The sequence below is a fragment of the Lycium barbarum genome, chromosome 8, assembly GCF_019175385.1.
Source record: "Lycium barbarum isolate Lr01 chromosome 8, ASM1917538v2, whole genome shotgun sequence".
Classification (NCBI taxonomy): Eukaryota; Viridiplantae; Streptophyta; class Magnoliopsida; order Solanales; family Solanaceae; genus Lycium; species Lycium barbarum.
In genome coordinates this window covers 27,983,129-28,004,997 of record NC_083344.1, presented here as the reverse complement: position 1 = coordinate 28,004,997, position 21,869 = coordinate 27,983,129, and positions in this window count along the sequence as shown.

The following is a 21,869-nucleotide window of genomic DNA, read 5'->3' as shown; positions in this document are numbered from 1 at the left end:
GGGGAGCGCCGTCACCTCTGGATAACTCCCATGACTCGTACCAATTAGCCCCTACATCATACAACCGGTACGAAGCCAACGTGACTGACTCTGTCGCGGAAGCATTAATCAAATGTAAGGTGCGCCGCATCTTCCTGATAAACTCCTCAGGATCCTCCTCGGGGTTTGTCCCGAAGAACTCTGGAGGGCCACAAGTCAAAAACTCACGGGCTCTCGAACTGTCACGCCTGTAAGCCCGGTCACCTCCCAGTCCGTGCCCCTGAACCTGTCCTGCCACAAGTCTGGTCAATAGCTGGACTCCCTCTCTCATAGTCTGATCCTCAGTCCCTGGCCGTGGAGCTGGAGGCTCAGGTACTGGAATTTCGGGAGCTGGCGGTGGAGCCGCCCCTCGACCTGCGGCTGCTGCTGCTCCAATCTCCTCTATGTGTGGCGGTGTGGAAGAGCCCTTTGCCGGGGGAAAAATATCAGGAGCAATATGTGCATGGGCCCTGGTAACTCTCTGGGCCCGGCTAGTCTCTCCCACAGCTGCTGCTTTGGCCTTTTGGGCCGCTGTCGCCTTTTTTGGAGGCATAACTGCAAATGTAACAATTCGTTAGGGAGGAGTCATCCTGATAACACAGCTCTATCGCACGATCTAAGACAGAAAGAAGGGTAGTATCCTAAATGCCCTGTAGCCTCCTGTTTATAGGTGTGGTGCACAACACACCGATAAACAAGACTCTACTAGACACGGTCTGTAGACATTCCAGGGACGAACCGCTCTGATACCACTTTTGTCACGACCCAACCCCGTAGGCCGTGACTAGTGCCCGATCTGGGCACCCAAACACATTTATCAAATGTTATCTCAATTTTTATCCAACACATTCAGGTATATAGCAGAAGCCGACAAGGCTTTATTTCAAATTTAGATAATTTCCAGGAAAATTTCGGCAGAATTTCCTTTGTTTTACGAACTATACCATATACCCTGTACGCAGAAAATACCAACAAAGGCCACACAGGGCCAACAAAGCAACATTTAAATATATGCGGACCGGCCGCCGCGGCGAATGGGATCGCCCAAACACAACATATACACACATCTGTACAGAAAGACCCCAACCCACAAACATGTCCACAGACCTCTAAACAGACCGACAGAATCATATGACGGGACAGGGCCCCGCTGTACCCATGAACGATAATATACATATACAGTAATGACAGACTGTACCAAAAGATGGGCTCTTAATAAAAAAGCGCCCCAAAATAGCAGAATAAGGTCCTAAGCGGGCGGATCTACAAACCTGTCGTCGGTACCTGCGCGGCATGAAAACGCAGCCCCCGAAGAAAGGGGGGTCAGTATGAAATATGTACTGAATATGTAAAGCCTGAATTACAGAGACAAAATCATAATTGGTACAGAACGTACAGAAAGTAAACAGAAAATCCAAAGTATCAGATACATATTTTCAAAACATGCAGAGTGTGTACAGAAACATATGTCATATCAAATCCGGCCCCTGCCAAGGGACTCGGCAGACAGAACGTGGCCACCCTCCCGACGCTGGTGCCACAACACAGAAGAATCAGAATACGGGCATAACCCCGGACATAATATGTCATATCAAATGGCCATAGCAAATCATATCAGAACAAGCGGACATGGCACATCATACTCCACAGACCCATGTACGCGTATACCTGCCCCCTCACATCGAGGCACGGCGAACAATGCAGAGGATCACGCTTGACAACATATCCTGGCCCGGGCTCAGTGTGGGAAACATTAGGGCATCCACGAGTGGAGTAGTGAGAGACTAATGCAATTAAAATATCATAAATGTTTCCATAGACTCGATGAGGCATATCAAAGACAAACCGATCCAATGAAGTCGGAAGGGATCATAGTAAATGAGTTTCAGATATCATAATGAATTATAGAGTATAACCTTTCTGAAGTCGTTTCGAGTGTCAAAACAATTTATCATACTTAATGGAATATTTAAAACAATGTTTGTTAGGTAATTAGAATGGTAGTCAAAACATTTATTTCAAAAACCGCTCGAAAATAGGACTTAAGTACAATAAGGGCAAAACCGGGAATAGCGGGCCCACCTCGGGACAAGCAAGGCGGTGGGCTCAAATTACATGTTTTAAGCTTCTGGGGTCACCTACAAAAGTTCTACGGACGTTCTATAGCTTTCCAAGTAGTTTAGGGAAAGTTTGCATGATTTTTAAGAATACAAACCAAAAGGGCTCAAGCTTACTGAAGGAAAAAGCGAGATTTTCAATTGCGGATTCCGATGGGCAGAAAGTCTTTCGAGGCCCGAATCCGATTCAAATACACTTAGGCATGCCAAAAGAAGGATCGGGTAGCTTTACATACCTTTTGAGCTTTTTAAGACTATCCAAGCTCACTCCCCGTTTCGTCAAAAATCTGCAAATGGTCGCATTTACCAATTGTAAGTTATAGATGCTACGAATTCAATTCAACTCATATTTGTCTACCGAAATTTCGGCAACACTTCCCCTATACATATAGCACCCCCGAGAATTCAACTCAGCTCAAAATCATCAACAACAACCCAAACAACAACATCAACATCAACAACAAACATTAGAAACACAATATGGCACAACTAGTTCTTCTTGCCGACATAATGCCATAACCTTCATTTCAACTTCAATTCCCAAACCAATTTCAATGATTTCGCATTCATTATCAAACTAGATCATCACAACATAGTTTAGAGGTGTTTCATATCGTTTCCTCAAATTATACATACGATATACATAATATACAAATTTTCCGCCAAAGTCCTAACTCGTCCAAAACTTCTAATCTTTGGCATACATATTCATAACCTGTTTCCATCTTCCAAATCCATCAATGATCATCATAACTTATACCCTAACATCTTCATTTTCACAACGTCGTAAAATCGTACTAAAGAGACATAAGTTTCTACATTTCATTTCAAAGCAAACTCATATCATTTTACTTCCATTTACATTACAAGAATCACAATAACACAACTAACACACTAAACAAACTTAATCCATTTCCATTCCACACACTCCACACCCCACGGCCATATACTCTTTTTATCAACTTCAACTCAATTCATTCTACTTTCATTCCCAATATGCATTTCACTACCACCACAACTAGAATATAACATGAATTCAACACATTATGGCTATACAATATACACATGCATACGGCTACACATATATACCACACACCCACTTTGCAAACTTCCATTTCTTCATACAATCAACACATTTCTACATACTACAACACAAACAAGACTTCATAACACAAGGATAAGGGATGAATTCTTACCTTATTCTCTAGTCTTCTTCACTTGAACTTGTGCTCACTTTGATGAATCAAGTGATTCTCCCTCCAAGACAACTACACCAAGTTTAAGAGGCTACTCAATTTATCAGGAAAACAACAAAAGAAAAATTTTAGGAGCAATATTTTTGGGAGTGATTTTTCCCAAGCAAACCCGAAACCCTTCTCTCTTCTTGCTCTTATTTTTGCTTTGGTTTTCTTGCTCTCTAATGGATATACTATGAAGACTTGGTCTTCTTATAATTATTGGTCACATGGTCAAGCACATGACCATGTAAACGGAATTGGGCCAAGGCCATGGTGGCCGGCCATGGTCTATGGTTTGGGCCTCAATTCATTTTTTTTTATCCCAATGAGTTATAGCTCACGTTTTGTAATTCCCGAAACTAATTTCCAAAATTCCAAATTTACCCTTAGCCTTATCCCACACTTTCACAACGATACTCTTTCATGCACAAATCCTATGTCAAATAAAAATTAACTATGACCTTATTTCTTACAAGTCAAGATTGTTTTCAAATTTTTCCAACGTGTGAAAACACGGGATATAACACTCAGCCTCTATGTAGTTTTTACACCCCAGAAAATTTCGCGTTACTAAGGCTGCAGACGGCTTAATGTGATCTCAAGGAGGCGCAAATATTACAAGTATAAAGGATGAAATTCTACCATATTAGCATGAGGATAGCATGTATATGATATTTGGAATTCGTACAATATGATTGGAATGATACGTTAAAAGATATATAGCCCTCGTAACCGTAAGCTGAGGTGGGGCCCACATGATGGTGTTTTTATAAAGGACATATGACAAGTTATATGGACAAAATATGTGAAGTTAGATACAACTCAAGAAGGACCCTTGAGCAAAATCCAAGTGTAAGCCCTCCAAAAAGATGATTTTAAGTTATGTTTTTGGGAGGCCATAACCCCATCATTATTTTGGGCATTCGGGAAAACTCCAAAAACGAAAGTTGTAGATAATTTAAATACCTTACCAACCATAGGTTTTGGGCCTTCACACAACATAGGTATAAAAATTTATAGACGTTTTAAGGAAGAAAGGTCAAACTGGGCAGTGGGCTCGGCCCAACCCGACTCAAGATCGGTGGGAACCGACCCAAGACCCATATATACGGGCTAAAATCATACTAATTTGTTCATTTAAACATCAAGAATTCCACAACCTTTTAGAGAGAGAGAGAGAGAGAGAGGAAAGTTAGAGAGATGAAGTGAAGAATCAAGCAAGTTCAAGGTCCCGAATCCCGAGGCTCGTGAAGGGTAAAGTATAGAACGAGTTGTTGCCATCGTTTTAAGCCAAAAGATGGACTTGTAAGTTGTTTATTTCATGGTTGTTGACCATTAAAGGTATGTTTCAGTTGTTTATCACGTTATTAACTTGATTCTCGATTGATCTGACGGACTAAAGAGCTGAAAACATTGTTATAATTACCGTATAAATTCTATTAAGGCGTTGGGGTTTAGCAGTTGTTTTGGATGGAATATTATGATGGATTTAGATATATTATTGATGGAATGTCGTTGGGTTTGTTGTTGCTGATGTTATTATTGGTATATTAGCTGAATTTGGAATTGTTGGGTTGGTAGGATTATAAAGGAGATGCTGTCCAAATGCCGTTAGGTGAAAGAATAAATGATTAGTTAGAATAATCTTGTTGGCCTAGTCTTAATCCCTATATTGGTGATTGTGTTCTAGTTGACTATGCTCGGGAGGGGACTCGAGGATTAGCTTGAGGCGTAAATAAGGTATGTAATTGTCACGACCCGGCTAGGGGCCGCGACGGGTACCCGGGGCTAACCACTGAGCACCGCTCGTACTATCATTTACCTAACCCATTTAATAATCATTCATCTATTTCCGGTTAGCTTTAAATAGAGGACTTGCTTTTCATTACAAAAATATAACGTGCTAATACAAAAAAACATATTTCAATATACCTATACACATTCGTACTACCTACGTTGTGAAACCACACAACCCACATCGAGCATCTACGAGCCTCTATTAAGTGACATACAAATATATACACAAAAGGAACAACCAATTAGCACCTCCGAAAGATGGAGTGCTCTTCAGCTCGGCTAGTGACTCCTATCAGTCTGGACCGCTTTCCCGTCTACCTGTGGGCATGAACACAGCATCCAAAGAAAAGGATGTCAGTACGAGCATTGTACTGAGTATGTAAGGCATACATCAAGAAATAAAGTAAGAATAAGAAAGTAAAGTAAGTACAAGGGGATAATCGATAACTTCTTGCCTCTTAAGGCGGATCCATGCATGCATACTCATAAAGCAGCATATAGTAAATTGCTGCGGAAGGCGCAACCCGATCCATATGTCATCATATGTTAGTGCCGAGGAACGTACGGCCCAATCCATAAATATAATAAGTTAGTGCCGAGGAACGTACGACCCGATCCATAACCCATATATCCCGTGTCCGGGCATCCCGCGTCCAGGATGAAATCATGATATGCCAGTTGACTAGGTGGTTATGCGTCTATAGCACCTCGCCTTTCCCCATTTCGCCTGAAAACATTTTCATATCATATATATACATACATAATATACATAGCATGCTTGAGAGCCCAAGGAAAAGCTGTAAGTACGTCGGAGTGACGTAAGGTCGAAGCCTCCGATTATGTTATGGAGTAATCATCGTCTCTTTATCTCACCTTGAGGGAACAATTATTATAAGGCGAGACTATAAATGAAGAATAACATTAAAAGAAAACATAGAATAAAATCATGAACTTCATAAGGCATCCATTCATATACTTTGGAAGGTTTAGAAATAAAGTCACCATCCATGAATAAATTGTGAAATCAACAAATAGCTCGACGTTTTCATATAGTCCTTGAAATCGTAAACTTGAAACTTTTAAACATAAGATTTTCTCTCATCATGGTCAGCGTAATAATATTCTCATTTTTGACATCATCATTGTTATTGAAAAACATATCCATCGTCGTTATCATAAGAATTCACATAATCACAACCTTTGGTTTAGGAAAATAGGAGTACTTGGAAAACATTTATGGAATATCAAGAAGGAAATCATGTTTCGGAATCTTAGACTTTTTAACCTTTGATAGTAAGGAAAAGATGGGAGCATTTATGAAATCATAAGCTAGGGATCATGCCTTTGAAAGAAAGGGAATAGCCTCACATACCTTTGACGTTTACTATTCTTATCGCTTGCTCGTACTTCCTTTATTGCGCGTGCATATACCTTCAAGAGAATTCATGTCGTCGTTAGCTAAGAAATTATAGGAACGGACTACTATTTCTAAGGAAAATTGGATAGCACTTCCTTCATTTCTAATACTTTTCCCATGTTTCATTTCAACTCTCATACATTCGTAACGACACTCATAATATTACTTTCAACAATCATCACTTATACACCTTAAGAAAAATCTACCATTTTCCTCCAATTTCTCCACATCCATGGTTATAGCTCGTTATCACGTTTTCTCGTATATAATACTTATTTCATGCTCTAGACGTTATTTATAACGTATTTATAATCATAGCATATCAACTTCCATGATTCCATTCAACCATCACTCCACAGTGACACTATTCACTAAATAATGGTGCACTTCCTATGTCTTACTACAATTCAAGTGTCTTAGTCTTCTAATACTTTAACCCACATGCTAAAGTCATAAAACTCACCTTGGATGGTGGTGGAACAAGCTTAGAGTAGAATCCTTCCTTGTGCACCAAAACCCTCATTTACCTCTTTTGTGATTTCTTGGAGAAGATGACTTCCAACTAGGTTTCATTCACTTGTTTCATAAGTTTAGTGTTGATGATCCTAGTTTCTTCCCTTGATTCCCTTGAATTTCTATGGATGAAGTATTGAGAGAGTTCTAGATCTTTCTTGAGTTGTATAGATGAATAATGAAATAAAGTGAGGCTTTGGTCCCTTTTTAATAATCACATAACTTGATTTTTAATGAACAACCGTCGGGTGAACAGTGGTCGTAAACTACAATTTATGGACCGTATTGTGGTTTACGGTCCGTCCTCCATGATCGTTTTTAATAATCCCAGAAACAGAAAGGTTTGGCTGGAAATATGGCAGTTTACGACCGAGGTGGTCCGTAAACCAGTTTACGGGCCGTCCTCCAAGTCGTATTTAACCATTTCAACATTAACAGAAAGTTGAAGTTGGAAAGCTGGAGGACGATGGTGGTTTACGGTCCGTAAATCACTTTACGGGCCGTATACCACTTCACGACCACTGTGCTGAATAAAATTCCACAACTTTTTCATTTCTAAAAATTCACGAATCATCACCCCTTGCTTAGTAAAACACCCCTCGCCCATATCCTTCGTTGGTCTATTCCTTGTACATGTACGGGGACTTTTCCGAGGTGTAACAGTAATGCCAACCTTTCTTCCTTTGGCATGATTCTTGTTGTTATTCATTCTATATGTACTCCATATGATTCCATTCTTAGACGATTAAGGTCTAAATGTTTCATGTGATGGCTTATTGATATTGTACTCCTATTCTGTTTCGCAGGGAACACCCATAAGGTTCCAAGTTGAGTTGTGTATATGGTTTTACTAATGATTTCGAGGAAATGAGTTTTATACTGAAGGAAACATAAAGTTTGATTTTTCAAACCACTCCAAAGGGGGCACGAGATTTTACCACTTCATTTCATTTACGATTTCTATTTACATTCCACAGTATCATCCCTTTGTATTGATATGATCATTTATTCTTTGGGTAGGGAAACAAGATGAAATTGAGTCGAATATAAGTAGTAAGAATTTCATAACAATTCTACCCTCAAACCTGGAAGTATTTCCTTCTAAGTCTAGTGAGATACAAATTTGATAATTTCTTATGAAAGGCTAAGGCTAATAACTGGATTGTGATGAATTGATTAGTGACTTATGATATGAATTGAAATTGATATTTGTGGATTTAGTTTGTGTTGATATGATGGTGATATTAAGCCGGAAGCGGCTACCCGAAGGGGCCATCATTATTATGCCGGAAGCGGCCGTCCGAAGGGACTATTGTGATACTAGTCGAAAGCGGTTGTCCGAAGGGACCATTCTGTTAACATGTCGGAAGCGGCATGTGTGTTGGATTACATTATTTACTTAAAGATTGTTTTGAGATTTCGTGTGCATATTTATGTTTCTTCCAGCGAAGGCTGCAGGTATTGAGTAAGATTGTGATTTCTTCTCTCCTAAGTCAAATTATGATTATGATTTGTTACCACCTTACATACTTAGTACATTTTCTGTACTGACGTCCTTTTACTTGGGGACGCTGCGTTCGTGCCCGTAGTCTCAAATTGTTTGGCACGTTTACTGTATAGCTGGGATTCTTCGACGTCAGCTGGGATTGGCTAGTTCCACCTCATTCTGGAGTTGTGCTGAGTCATGTATAGATATGTATGATTATGGGTATGTCAAGGCCCTTTCCTCACTCATAATGTTTAGTATACTTCTTAGAGACTTCTGAAGACAGTGTCCTGTGGTAACTTTGTCGAGATATCGACCAAGTGATGTCAGTTGAGTCATTTGTGGATTTTAAAAGAGTATGTGTTTTAGATGATTTCAATTGGTTTAAAGTACTTATTTGATTGAAAGTTTTCATAATCGTTATAAAGATAATGATTTCTATTTGAAAAAGTTTTATGTTCTTAAAAGTTTTTGAAATGACAGGTCTTGATAGAGCGAATATCTAAGGGTTCGCTCGACTCTGATGAGAGTCGGGTGCCCGTCATGCCCTACCACTATTAGAGTGTGACAAAGTGGTATCAGAGCAGTTCGTTCTAGGGGTTGTATGCAAAGTCGTGTCTGGTAGAGTCTTGTTCATGGGTGTGTTGGCGACGAGACTTATGAACAGGAGGCTACATGGCATCTAGGATGGTTTCCTTTCATTCAGATCATAGATTGTGTTATAGAGCTGTGTTATAGGCCTTGAATCCTTGCCGCTAACTTTAAGATTTGAATTTTTATTAAGTGATTGTAAAGTGCAGCTATGATTGCGAAATAGGAATTGCGAAATAAGAAAGGTAAGTTCTCTGATGATTAATGATTGCTATTTGAGGTAAGTGTTGCAGGTTAAGGATTGCAGTAAGAAAGGTGTGTTTCTATCGAATTGAGAGTGCCATTGTGAAGAGCATTTGTACAGGTATGTAGAGGGTGTTGTAATATGATTGTGGCCCTGTGAGGCATGTTGATATATTTTTATTGTTGCCCTGTGAGGATTGTTGGTTAGTTGTGTACAAGTGGGTAGTACAAATTACAGAGGAGGTTCTGCCAAAATTTTGTTAAAATTGATTATGATCAGTATATATATGTGTGCTATGATCAGTAAGATACACAAGTGTAAGCTGAAGAATGAAAGGTTAATAATAGTTGTAAATCGACTGAAATGATGGTTATAAGATGGGTTCAGAATGAGTTTGAGAGTTAGGTTGAAATTACTTGAGGATATAGAAGTGAGTCGAGGGTTAAGTTAAGTTCTCTCGGTAATTAGAAGTAAGGTTGATGAACTAAGATTAATGTGATAAAATTATGAGAAAAGACTTAAGAGGGGAAGCAATGATAAGCAAGGAGTCATTCGAGAGGTGAGTTAGTATAAAAAAGAGTAAGCTTAAACGAGTAAAGAATGAAACAAGGAAGAGAAAGAAACATGATTATTTGTGTTTGAGGAAAGGGAGTAATGTGTCCCTCATAGAAATCAATATAACTGAAAGCATCAACAAGGTTAAGGGAAGTAGAAGCTTATAGAGGAAAGATAAGTATCGAAAAGGACTTTGGAATTGTGAAGGGTTGAGTGATATTGTCACGACCCAAACCGATGGGCCATGACCAGTGCCCCAACTGGACACTCGTATACGAACCTGCTAGATATAATCAGACTGAAACTAAGGACAATATGGAAATTTGTAAAAGCATGTTGTAGACTCATAAGGTCATATATCAAAATGAACCTGTCTCCTGAGGAGTCACAGTTAATTAAAACACAACAAGATATGCAAGCCAACAAGGCTGCCACTATATACGGGAATATCCAAAGCGAACTACGTCGATATAGCTGACCAAAACACATATACAACCCACACATGTCTACAGACCTCTAAGAGTATAACAGTGAAATATCACGGGATAGGGCACCGCCGTACCCCTGAATAGATAAGTCTATATCAAAGGATCTGTACCAAAATGACTTAAGCTCCAGAACGATGGAGCTCCCCAAGCAGCTGAGTAGAAGTCCTAGGCTGGAGGATCACCAAACTGAGTGTCTGTACCTGCAGACATGAAACGTAGCCTCCGAAGAAAGGGGGTCAGTACGAAAAATGTACTGAATATGTAAAACATGAAATAAAGTAATAAAGATCATGAATGAGTGAAAAATGATAGGAGATAAGTATGATAATCAAGGGATACCAATGCATTTATACCTTATGTTGTGAGTCATGCATATATATACTCTGTATACCGTACCGGGCCCTTTAGTAAGGGACTCAGTGAAATGTAAATATATACTATACCCGGCCCTTTAGTAAGGGACTCGGTGAAATGTAAATATATACCGTACCCGGCCCTTTAGTAAGGGACTCGGTGAAATGTAAATATATACCGTACCCGGCCCTTTAGTAAGGGACTTGGTGAAATGTAAATATATATCGTACCCGGCCCTTTAGTAAGGGACTCGGTGAAATGTAAATATATACCGTACCTGGCCCTTTAGTAAGGGACTCGGTGAAATGTAAATATGTTACACCTCGAAAATTTATGATTTTATTGCCTTGTGGATAGGCTAATGTGAGCTTAAAGTGATTATGAAACCCTTACGAGATTAAGGAAGGTATTAAATATCTTGAGGTGCAAACCATAAGATTTTGAAGTTGCATGAATATGTGACATTTAATTTGTTGAAGGAAGTGAGATATAAGTCGTGTTCGGAAAGGTTTTCTCTGTAATTGAGCTAACATTTATTTTGTAGTGTCTTAAAGGGCTGCTATAGGGCCTATTGTATGGTTAACGAAGTATTATGTAAGTGCCAAGAAGGTTCCACGAGGATTGGAAGTCAAACGAATCAACGCGAGAAAGTTTAGGGTAACTGTGAGTTATACGACCACTTATACGGTCTGTATAACTTTCTACGACCCATATAAGGGGGGTCCGTATAACTCGATATTTACAGAAAGGGTCTTTTTCTTGGAGGTGTTATACGGTTCACTTATACGGTCCGTATAAGTCCATCAAGCAGATTTTCTTATTTTTGTATAAACAGAAGACCCTTGCTCTTTTGTTTATTTATTCATTTTCCACAAGTCTTGAGAGCTCCAAACCTTCTCCAGACATTTTCCACTCAAACCTAAGAGAAATCAATATCGAATAGCAAGATTTAAGGTGTTCATGTGTTGGAAGGCTTACTAGGGTTAATAGACTTCAAGAACAACTTGAGTATTGAAGCTAGGGTTTTCACCCAAGGTGATATCTTTCTCCAAATCCCATTCTTATGAGATAAAAGGTTAGTTTTCATGTTTATTTCATGTTATCATGAATGCTTGGGTGTTGGAAAACTTGGGTAGAAGAAGAAAGTAGAAAATGAGATCTAAATGTAACTTTTATGATGTTTTTGAGTAGTGAGGTAATGTGAGTTATGATTCTTAGTATAATATGGGTATAATCTTGTTATGAAAGGCAACCATGATGATGAGGAAGTGTTGTATGGAAATGTGCAAAGGGTTGATGTGTAGTTGTAAGTATAAGTTCAATATAAGGGTGAATTTTGAAGGCTTAATGGAATGTGATTACTTGATTATGATATTATGGATGTTATTATGGTTGTTTGAGAAGTAGTTTTGTAATACGGTGGAAGTTGACGAAATAGGGGAAATGCTGCCCAATTTTCATTAGATCATGAATTATTCGAGCTTGAATTTAAGAGTATCATTAAGGCGTAACCATAGTATGAATCTTTCTAAATGTAGATGGTTCAAGCTTCGACGGTGAACGTTAAGTAGTTGAGAAGACAAAGAGGTATGTAAGGCTAACCCTTCTTGCTAAAGGCATGTTTTCCTCATTTTGCGTCTAAACGAGATATTCACGCCATTCCTATTCCTGTAAATGCTTTAAGCTTATGACCCTCGAGATTCTCTTGATATTGTTGACAATGTTTCTTGTGATGATAATGATAATGATGATGATGACAAGGTGAATTCTAGGGATGCCATCTAATATATTCGATATGTTCTATTCCTAGAAATGTTGGAATGTTCATGGCTTTCGATATTTTGAAATACCTCCGGTGAAAGATCTTCAAAGTGATGATGGTAATAACGATGATGATAATAGTAATGATGGCAAGGATGACGATGATGTTGACATGACTTAAGCACACCTATGTGTGTGTGTGTGTCTATATATATATATGTATGTGTGGCTATTACATAACACCGAGCTTATATGTCCGGGTACGATATCTAATGCGCGTACACCATTGCAGGGGTACGGATATGACTGAGCCTTGGTAGGGCCAGTACGTATAACACTGAGCCTTGGTAGGGCTGGGTACGTATAACACGAAGCTTTATTATGGTCGGGTATGTAAGACAACGAACCTCTATGGTTGGGTATGTTACTATATGTACAAATGTATGAGAATGGAAGTTTCCCTTTTAGAAAGAGGATAAGTAAACATAACGAACGTCGATAGGGGTATACCTAGCTCTTTCATTTCATGACTTCGTCCATCTTATGTTATTTCTTATGCTTTCATTATGTTATTGATTATGCCTTACATACTTAGTACATTATTCGTACTGACATCCCTTTGCCTGGGGGCGCTGTGTGTCATTCCACACAGCCCCATATTGCTTTGCAGGAAAGTTATCCTGGAGTTTGGCTATAGGATGTTCCAGGCCATCAGCTAGATTGGAAAACTCCATTCGGTTCAGAGTGATGTCGCGTCAGAGTATTTCCTTATGAGCTGAGTCATTTACATTATGGGTATGTTGAGGTCCTGTCCCAACTTAGGTTTGATATCATATCTAATGGAGAAGGACAGAAAAAGGTTTTTTGAAAAGCTTTCCTCATGCATCTCGTCTCATGTTTTAAGAAGTCCAATGGAACTATGAGTGTAACGAGAACCAGCAGGTTCGCTCGACTCTAAGTAAGGGTCGGGTGCCCATCATGCCCTATGAAGATTGGGGTGTGACAAAATATATACCGTACCCGGCCCTTTAGTAAGTGACTGGGTAAAATGTAAATATATACCATACCCAGCCCTTTAGTAAGGGATACGGTGAAGTGATGCAGTGAAAATGTATACGAGTGCCAAGCCTTTCATTATTAACTCATAATCCGGTATGAAGACTCTTTTGTGAATGCACAATCATGTTAACTCAGGATATCTTTTGAAAGAGTCATTGTCGAGGTGACAACACTTAGTATTAGGGGAAATCATGTACAAAATGAATCATCATTTGGGATTCGAGAGAATAGGTAGGATTGACTAACACTTGGGGGACCAAAGACAACTATCACGTCAAGTACTACTGAGAACTAGAGTTCATTGGAGTCACATGTGTTCGTCGCTTGTTAACTTTATGTAATTCATGCCAAAGAAGGAAGAAGGGATAGCTTTACATACCTTTCTGGTCACCTTCCTCTAATTACCACACGCTTGTCTTTCCAAGCTCGTCAATCTATATTTAAGAAAATTAATACTACTGTTAGGACCGTTATCATACGGTTACCTTAAGCCCTTAAATTAATCCCTTTTAAATTCTGTCAAAATTCGGGCAACATCTCCCCTGTTTATATCCCTAGCCCAAAATCGTAATTTAGCAGCCAACAACAACAATATCAATACCAACATTAACAACATCACTTTCAACACCAACATGTGCCATAAAACAGGCCACACGCCAAACATTTCAATCTTCCCTTTCAATCTCAAGTTTCATATGTTTCTTTCTCCAATTCACTTGATAAACATATATATACAAGTAACAATAGATACCATATCATAATCATGTTGTATTCCATAATTTTCAGCCACCACAAATCATATTTATCACCTCAAAACAGCCCAACGAAAGAGTAGCCATATCTTAGGCTATTTCAATGCTATCTTGTAGTATTTTTCTATAAACAATCTCACCAACATGGAATTACGCTTAAGCACAACCAAGGGGATGTTAAACTTACCTTAAACAGTAGAGACCATTTGAAATCCACCGCTAATTCAACTTTCAATCACCCTTAAATGCAACACAACGCTATAGAGGTGTTCTTCCTTACCAAGGTTAACTTTTGAGGTTGAATTTGGATATAATCACTTGAATTTCATCTTAGACCTTCATGAATTTCGTAGAAAGTGTTTTGGGGAAGTGTAGAGAGAATTTAGGGAGAGAAGGTGGTAGAAAATGAGTGAAAAAAAAAATCAGATTTTCGTTTTAAAATTTTCTGATTTTTACTGTTCACACCGAGTACTGTAGCAGGTCAGTTACTGTAGCAGTTACTATAGGAACGTGTTTCTGCTTTGACTAGTTATTTGCATCCCAGCTATACGTTGTAGTTCTTCCAGTGTTCTACCACTTCTTGTTCGTGCTATGAAATCCTTGAAAATATACTCTCTTCTTTCTTCTCCTTCCTGCCATCTATCTGATACCCATATTCATCTTGTAATCCTTAGCCAACATTATGCATTCTAAAATCTAGTCCTCGTCAAATACCTCAAATTCATTGGTTACTCACTTTCTGATCCCGCTTTTTACTTTCCGGTCTATGAATCCTTGATTTACCTACACTATTAATACAAATTATCCAGTAGCCTTCTCTCTAATTACTCGTCGCGCTCCTTTTCCGTAGGTATTTTCAAATCCCATCTACTCGTATCTACTACACCTTTTAACATTGGTGCCTTATTCCTTTACTCAACTTCTTTCCGGTGTAGCTACCTCAAATGGTTCTATCAGCTCAAGTTCCATTCCGATTCTACTAGCAACAAAGGGGGATATATATGATAAGGTGGAACCTGGATCTATCAATGCATATATGTCCCGAGAGAAAATTGATAATGTCACGACCTAAACCGGAGGGCCGCGACTGACACCCAAGACCCTACTCGGTTGAGTGCCATACTACTATTCCATATAGGAGTTACAACTCTTTGTGAACCTTTAATTTACAAAATGACGCTTCCGTCAGGTAAAAAAACTTTTCAATAAAACTCTTTCGTCAAATCAGGGACTTCTCCCTTATCGTTAATTCAAAGAAAACCTTTAGTCACAATAAAATCTTTAAAAAAAATAAAGCATAAAAACACATCAACTTAGATGGTGGCTTTACACAACTGTCAACATCTCACCGCATTATCCACAGGACACTGTCTGCAAAAGTCTCTAACATACACGTGATACCATAACATAAGTACTCTGACTCGGCAACACTCCAAACTGAGATGGAGCTCGTCAATCCAGCTGATAGCGGAGGAACATCCTATGGCCAATGTCTTCTGCTCATCTATATACACCTGCGTGGCTTGAAACGCAGCGTCCATAAGAAGGGACATCAGTACGAACAATGTACTGAGTATGTAAGGCATGAATAACAACATAATAAGAAATATAGAACATAACAAGGGATAAAGATGACTTGTACATTTGATTGCCTCTTAACGCGGATACCATACATGCAACTTTAACTTTTTTTAAATCAATATGTATATAAAATTATGGAAGACATCTGAGACAGTTCAATGAATGTTCAAAGATAAATAAATCATCATGGCTATATTAACAAAACACATATATCTATAGAAATGCCACAACATAGGCCACATCGTCACCCCTAAAAACATAACAACATAGGACACAACGTCACCCCCTGTAAACTGTGCCTTATATATAGAAACATCACATCATAGGCCACAGCGTCACCCCCTGTCAACTGTGCCTTATCTATATAAATATCACATCATAGGCCACAACGTCACCCCCTGTCAATTGTGCCTTATACATATAAACATCACATCATAGGCCACGGCGTCACCCCAGTCAACTGTGCCTCATATATATATAAACATCACATCATAGGCCACAGCGTCACCCCCTGTCAATTGTGCCTTATATATATAAACATCACATCATAGGCCACAGCGTCACCCTCTGTCAACTGTGACTTATATATATAAACATCACATCATAGGCCACAACGTCACCTCTGTCAACTGTGCCTTACATATAGACATCACAACAAAGGCCACAGCGTCACCCCCTGTCAACTGTGCCATATATATATATATACACATCACAACAAAGGTCACAGTGTCACCCCTTGTCAATTGTGCCTTATATATATACATCACAACAAATGCCACAGCGTCACCCCCTGTTAACTGTGCCTTATATATGTACATGAAGAATGAGAATAAGTGCAGTGAATAAGCAAAATGAAATAGTAGAACTTGGTAATGTCACAAAATAACTTTATACACATATTATACTCATAGCATGCATGAGGGTTCAAACATAAGCTACCACTTTAGTGGAGTGACGGAAGGTCGGTAATCTCCGATTTATATTATGGAATAATCATCATCGCTCTATCTCACCTTGAAGGAACAATTATTAGAAAGTGAGACCAACAACAATGAATAAAATCAAGAAAATCATGAAATAAGCTCAATAATCTCATAAAAGCATTGATCTCATAACTTGAGACTTTTAACCATAAAATCATCATCATTATCATCGCAAAAAAACATGTTCATCGCTATTATCACAAGAGCTCATAGAATCATAAATCTCGGGTTTGGAAAATACGGGCATTTTGGAAAACATTTATGGATTAGCGGGAAAGGAATCATGCCTTGGAGTCATAAACTTCTATATTTTGAAAACAAAGTAATTATGGAAGCATTTATGAAATCGTACCATAGTGTCACACCCTAATCTCCCTAGGGTGTCTTAATACACATACATACTCTTTTCAGACTTTTAAGTCAAATAGAATGAAACACATAGTGATACTTTCAGAATATTCTTTCTGTTATTCTCAACTCAAACCAAAATCCATAATCATGTAGAATTTATATCATAACACAGAATGACATATCGGCTGATGGAGCCGCTTACAAAACCGACATCCTACACCCACGACTCTGTCTGCAAAGTCTCTAACATTAATCAGACATCATAGCACGTATACTCTGACTCGGCAGCACTCCAGGAACAAGTGGAGCTTGCCAACTTCACTGGAACATCTTCTGTAATATCTTCCACTCATCTGGGTGTACCTGCGTGGCATGAAACGCAGCCCCCGAAGAAAGGGAGTCAGTACGGAATATGTACTGAGCATGTAAGGCATGGAATACAGAAAAGAGAATCATAACTGAAATAGTGAATTACTAGAATCAAGTATGACCTTTTTGAACATCAAAGTACTTGCCTTTTTAAATGAAAATCAGGCATATCCATGTCAATATGTCATCATGAAAACATGTATACATATACCGTACCCGGCCCGTTATGGGACTCGGTGAATGAAATCATGCGTGTGAACATCATATGTCATATAAATACCGTACCCGGCCCATTAAGGGACTCGGTGATCAAAATCATGTCATCCCGCTTTCATATCATCATGCATGCATATACATATACATATACATACCGTACCCGACCCTCTAGTGAGGGACTCGGTGAATAAAGTCATACCGTACCCGGCCCATTAAGGGACTCGGTAAATGAAATCATGTGCACATATACCGTACCCGGCCCATCATGGGACTCGGTGCCATAATCATATCATCATATACATATACCATACGCGGCCCTCTAACGAGGGACTCGATGAACAATGCAGAGGAATACGCATGATAACATATCCTGCTCTGATACCACTTTGCGAATTTCCCTTTTTACCCTTAGCCTTTCTCAATATTTCCATACTAATGATATTCATAAATAATATTCATAAACAACTTGTGCATTAAAATAATTTTGGAAAATGGTCTTGCCCTTAACTTACCACGACTATCTCGAATTATTCGATTGTACAAAATACGGGCTATAACATCCTCCCCCCCTTTAGAACATTCGTCCTCGAATGTTCAACTGACCTCATGGGGTGTCATAATACTTCGGGAGGGACCCTTTCATAGTTGTCCTTTCCTTCATGCCCGTTCCTTATCTTTCACCCTATTTTCCTTTATAATCGACTTCTCGGTCTTTACATGGATCCTCATTCCGTGTCATGGGTTTTTTTTTTCTAATCCGCTGTGCCAACTCATGATCCTTGTACTCCCTAGATTATCTCTTTTTTGTTATTGCTTTGACACTACACCTTAACAAAAGCCCTGTCTTGGTACGCAATCTTCACTTAATGATCCAGTATGGCCACCGGCTGTTTCCTTACTCTTATTTTATCTATAGCGTTACAGTCTCGCTTACCCTGCCATAAGTGTCCATCAGCCTTTGGTGTTCTCTTTTCTTCACCCCCTGTTTCTTTATGTCTTTTTCATTATCCCTTCTTAATCTTTCATTCTAAATATTCATCCAAAAATGTATGTACGAAATGTTTCCTTATTTATTATCCTTTGCAGTCCAGTTACTCATATGGTAACCTATTATCCGAGTTCACTTAACTTCTTAATTCGCAACATCTCTAAGTTCTTATTACAACTTTTTCTTTATTTCCTTCTCCCACATTTCTCGACACAAACATACTTGTCCTTGGTGCCTTTGTATTGGCGTTCATTTCATCTATCGTTATTTCTTGTTGGCTCTCCAGTGTGGATTCCTTACAAATATGATCGAGCATCACTGCACGTCGATGATTCATATACTTTCATAGCGCATATTCTCATATTCCGTACAATTAATGGTCCATGAACTATTTTCTAGCATCTAACGAACTCTTTTATTTCATTCATAGACACTGCATCCTTTCTTTCCTGCAAAAATTTCCAGATTACCAATTGTTGATACTTTCGTCATAATCGCCGTTGCTGTTCGAAATATCTTTTGGATCTTATCATTTCTCCCTTATTCTTTGTGCACTTAGCTCGTAGACCTTTCTTGCTCTCTTTGTTACCCTTTAAAACATATCACTACGTGCATAGGTACGACGCCAGTTTGCCCGATAGGAGAGATTCAAATCATGACACAAACATATCATAATTCATGTTGGCAAGAAGCATTCTCTTAGAGTATCTTCCATCCTATACCTTCATGTCGGCCTCACGGCACACTCATTATCAATTCGTTTCTACTCCTTTCATGTATTCTCTTTACGTGCCAATATGTTCTAAACCCTGGCCCCGAGCTAATAAATCCCCTTTTCTGGCGCTTGAAATTGTTGTGATTCCTTTTTAAGACTGATATAATACGGTCTCCCCCCCCCCCCCTTTTAAGGGGCTCCTTATATGCCAACAGTTCTTTTATGAAGTCTTCGTTTATACCTTACTCCTCGTCTTTCTTTCCAACTCTATGCACAACATATCGAAACTTCTTACCATAAGTTTTGACCACACCATCATTCTTGTCAATATTCCCATACCTTTCCATCCACTCTTAATCCTTTCACCCATTTAGCTTACTTACTCGTAATTCTTCTTAACTATGCGCTCGTATCGCAGCTGCGCACCCATGTTTTTCGAGCGCCCAATTGGTTTTGCTCTTAGCATAGAATTCTTACCGCTCACGCTCTCTTTATCCTTGCTTATCGAACCTTTAACTATTATTTAGGGCACTATGACCGAGCGGTCTTCCATGCACATTCCTTGCATTCCACTTCCATTTCTTCTAACATCAAAACCTTCAGACTTCGCATGATTCCTTATTCCATACCATTAATTTTTTTCCAATCACAGTGCCGACCCATCATACTTGTTCTTTCCTTGGTGCGTAATCGGGTTCCTATCGCTAACTCGTTAAGGTATCCTTCTTACGCCTATAGTTAGAGGTTTCCAATTGTCCTGCACCTAAACGCTCTCCTCTTCCTTCGACCAACCCATTTGTATATTTTTCCTACTTTCATCCTTAACCTTCCTTAGGTTTCATCCTCCTCGAACACTTTTCTCCTTTTCCCGTTTGTGGCATTGACTCTGAAGTTCATGAAATATTACTTTATACACGCAATTCCGTTTCACTCTTAAGTCATCTTTTCAGAAAGGCACTTCCATATCCGAGGCAACCACATTAATATGGGTACACATTTATTCCTTTATATACCCTTCAAGGGCCAAAATTTTCTAACATCGTCACAAGGCCTTTTCTTGCTTCACATTCCTTGTCGTGGTCACTATTCCTTTAGCCCTACTTATTGGAATTGGTTCTCGAACCTCATATACTCCTCTTTTGTTCCATATTACCATACTTTATCCTTTTCGCGTGCCTACCTTTGAATTCTTATCCAAATAGTCTCGTATTTTGCCGGTAATTTCCCTCGGGGCTTCACTCACTAAGGTTTCTTACCTTTCACCTTTTTCCGACACTTTGATCTCTTTATCTTCCATCTATAGTCTTTCCTTCTTTTCCAGATATCCTTGTGTTAAGACTTTTCCATTCTTAACCTATAGCGAAAATAACATCAGCTTATTTTATAACACTTGCGCCATTTATTTTTGCTGCCATTCGAACCTCGGTACCCTTACTTGGTTAATGCCTTCTTTACCGTAGCGCCGGTTGCTGGGACTCACATGTCCACCGACACAAGCACATGTGGGATATCCTACACATTCATATATATATATATATATATATATATATATATATGTATAATTACTATCAACTAGCCCACAAAATACTTCGAAACGCTATTCAAGCCTATCCTAATTCCATAGTTGTGACGCACTCTCTATCTCTTCACCAGTCTAGTCTGCCTCGTCCTGCGCGACCTCTTATGGTCTCCTACCATCTCGTATACTCTAGTTTCCCTTAGGTTACTCTAACTTCTCATTTGTCTCTTATGTCTGGATATATAGAATTTCTTCCATACTTCCAGGGGGTCACCCATCCTAAAATTGCTCCCACCTTAGCACGCTTAACCCCGAAACTTTGATCGAATCCGGTGCCTTAATGCTGATATAATCGCATCCACTTCCTCACATGACCTTTATTACATGATCTGGAGCAAGTCAAAGTCTTACAGATTCCGGGACATTCTCGTAACACGTCCTTCCTTTTACAATTACTATTTTACCCTTTTCAATTCCCAATGTTCACCTTCGCTTCCGTATATAACTACCTTTCTTCCTAGAATTCCCAGAATCCTGATGGTAATAATCACATCTTCACCGCCATTACTTGTAAGTACTCGAGTATCAGCCTGTTTGGATTATTACTCACCACTTTTACAGAATAATCTACAACAAAAACGATTGTCGACTTTCTGAATCTTCCAACAGGCCTTACTTTTACTAAACCTCGGATGTTATCCATTTTAATCCTCTGGAATGCTAATCGTCTTTCTCATAATCATTCTTCAGACCATGC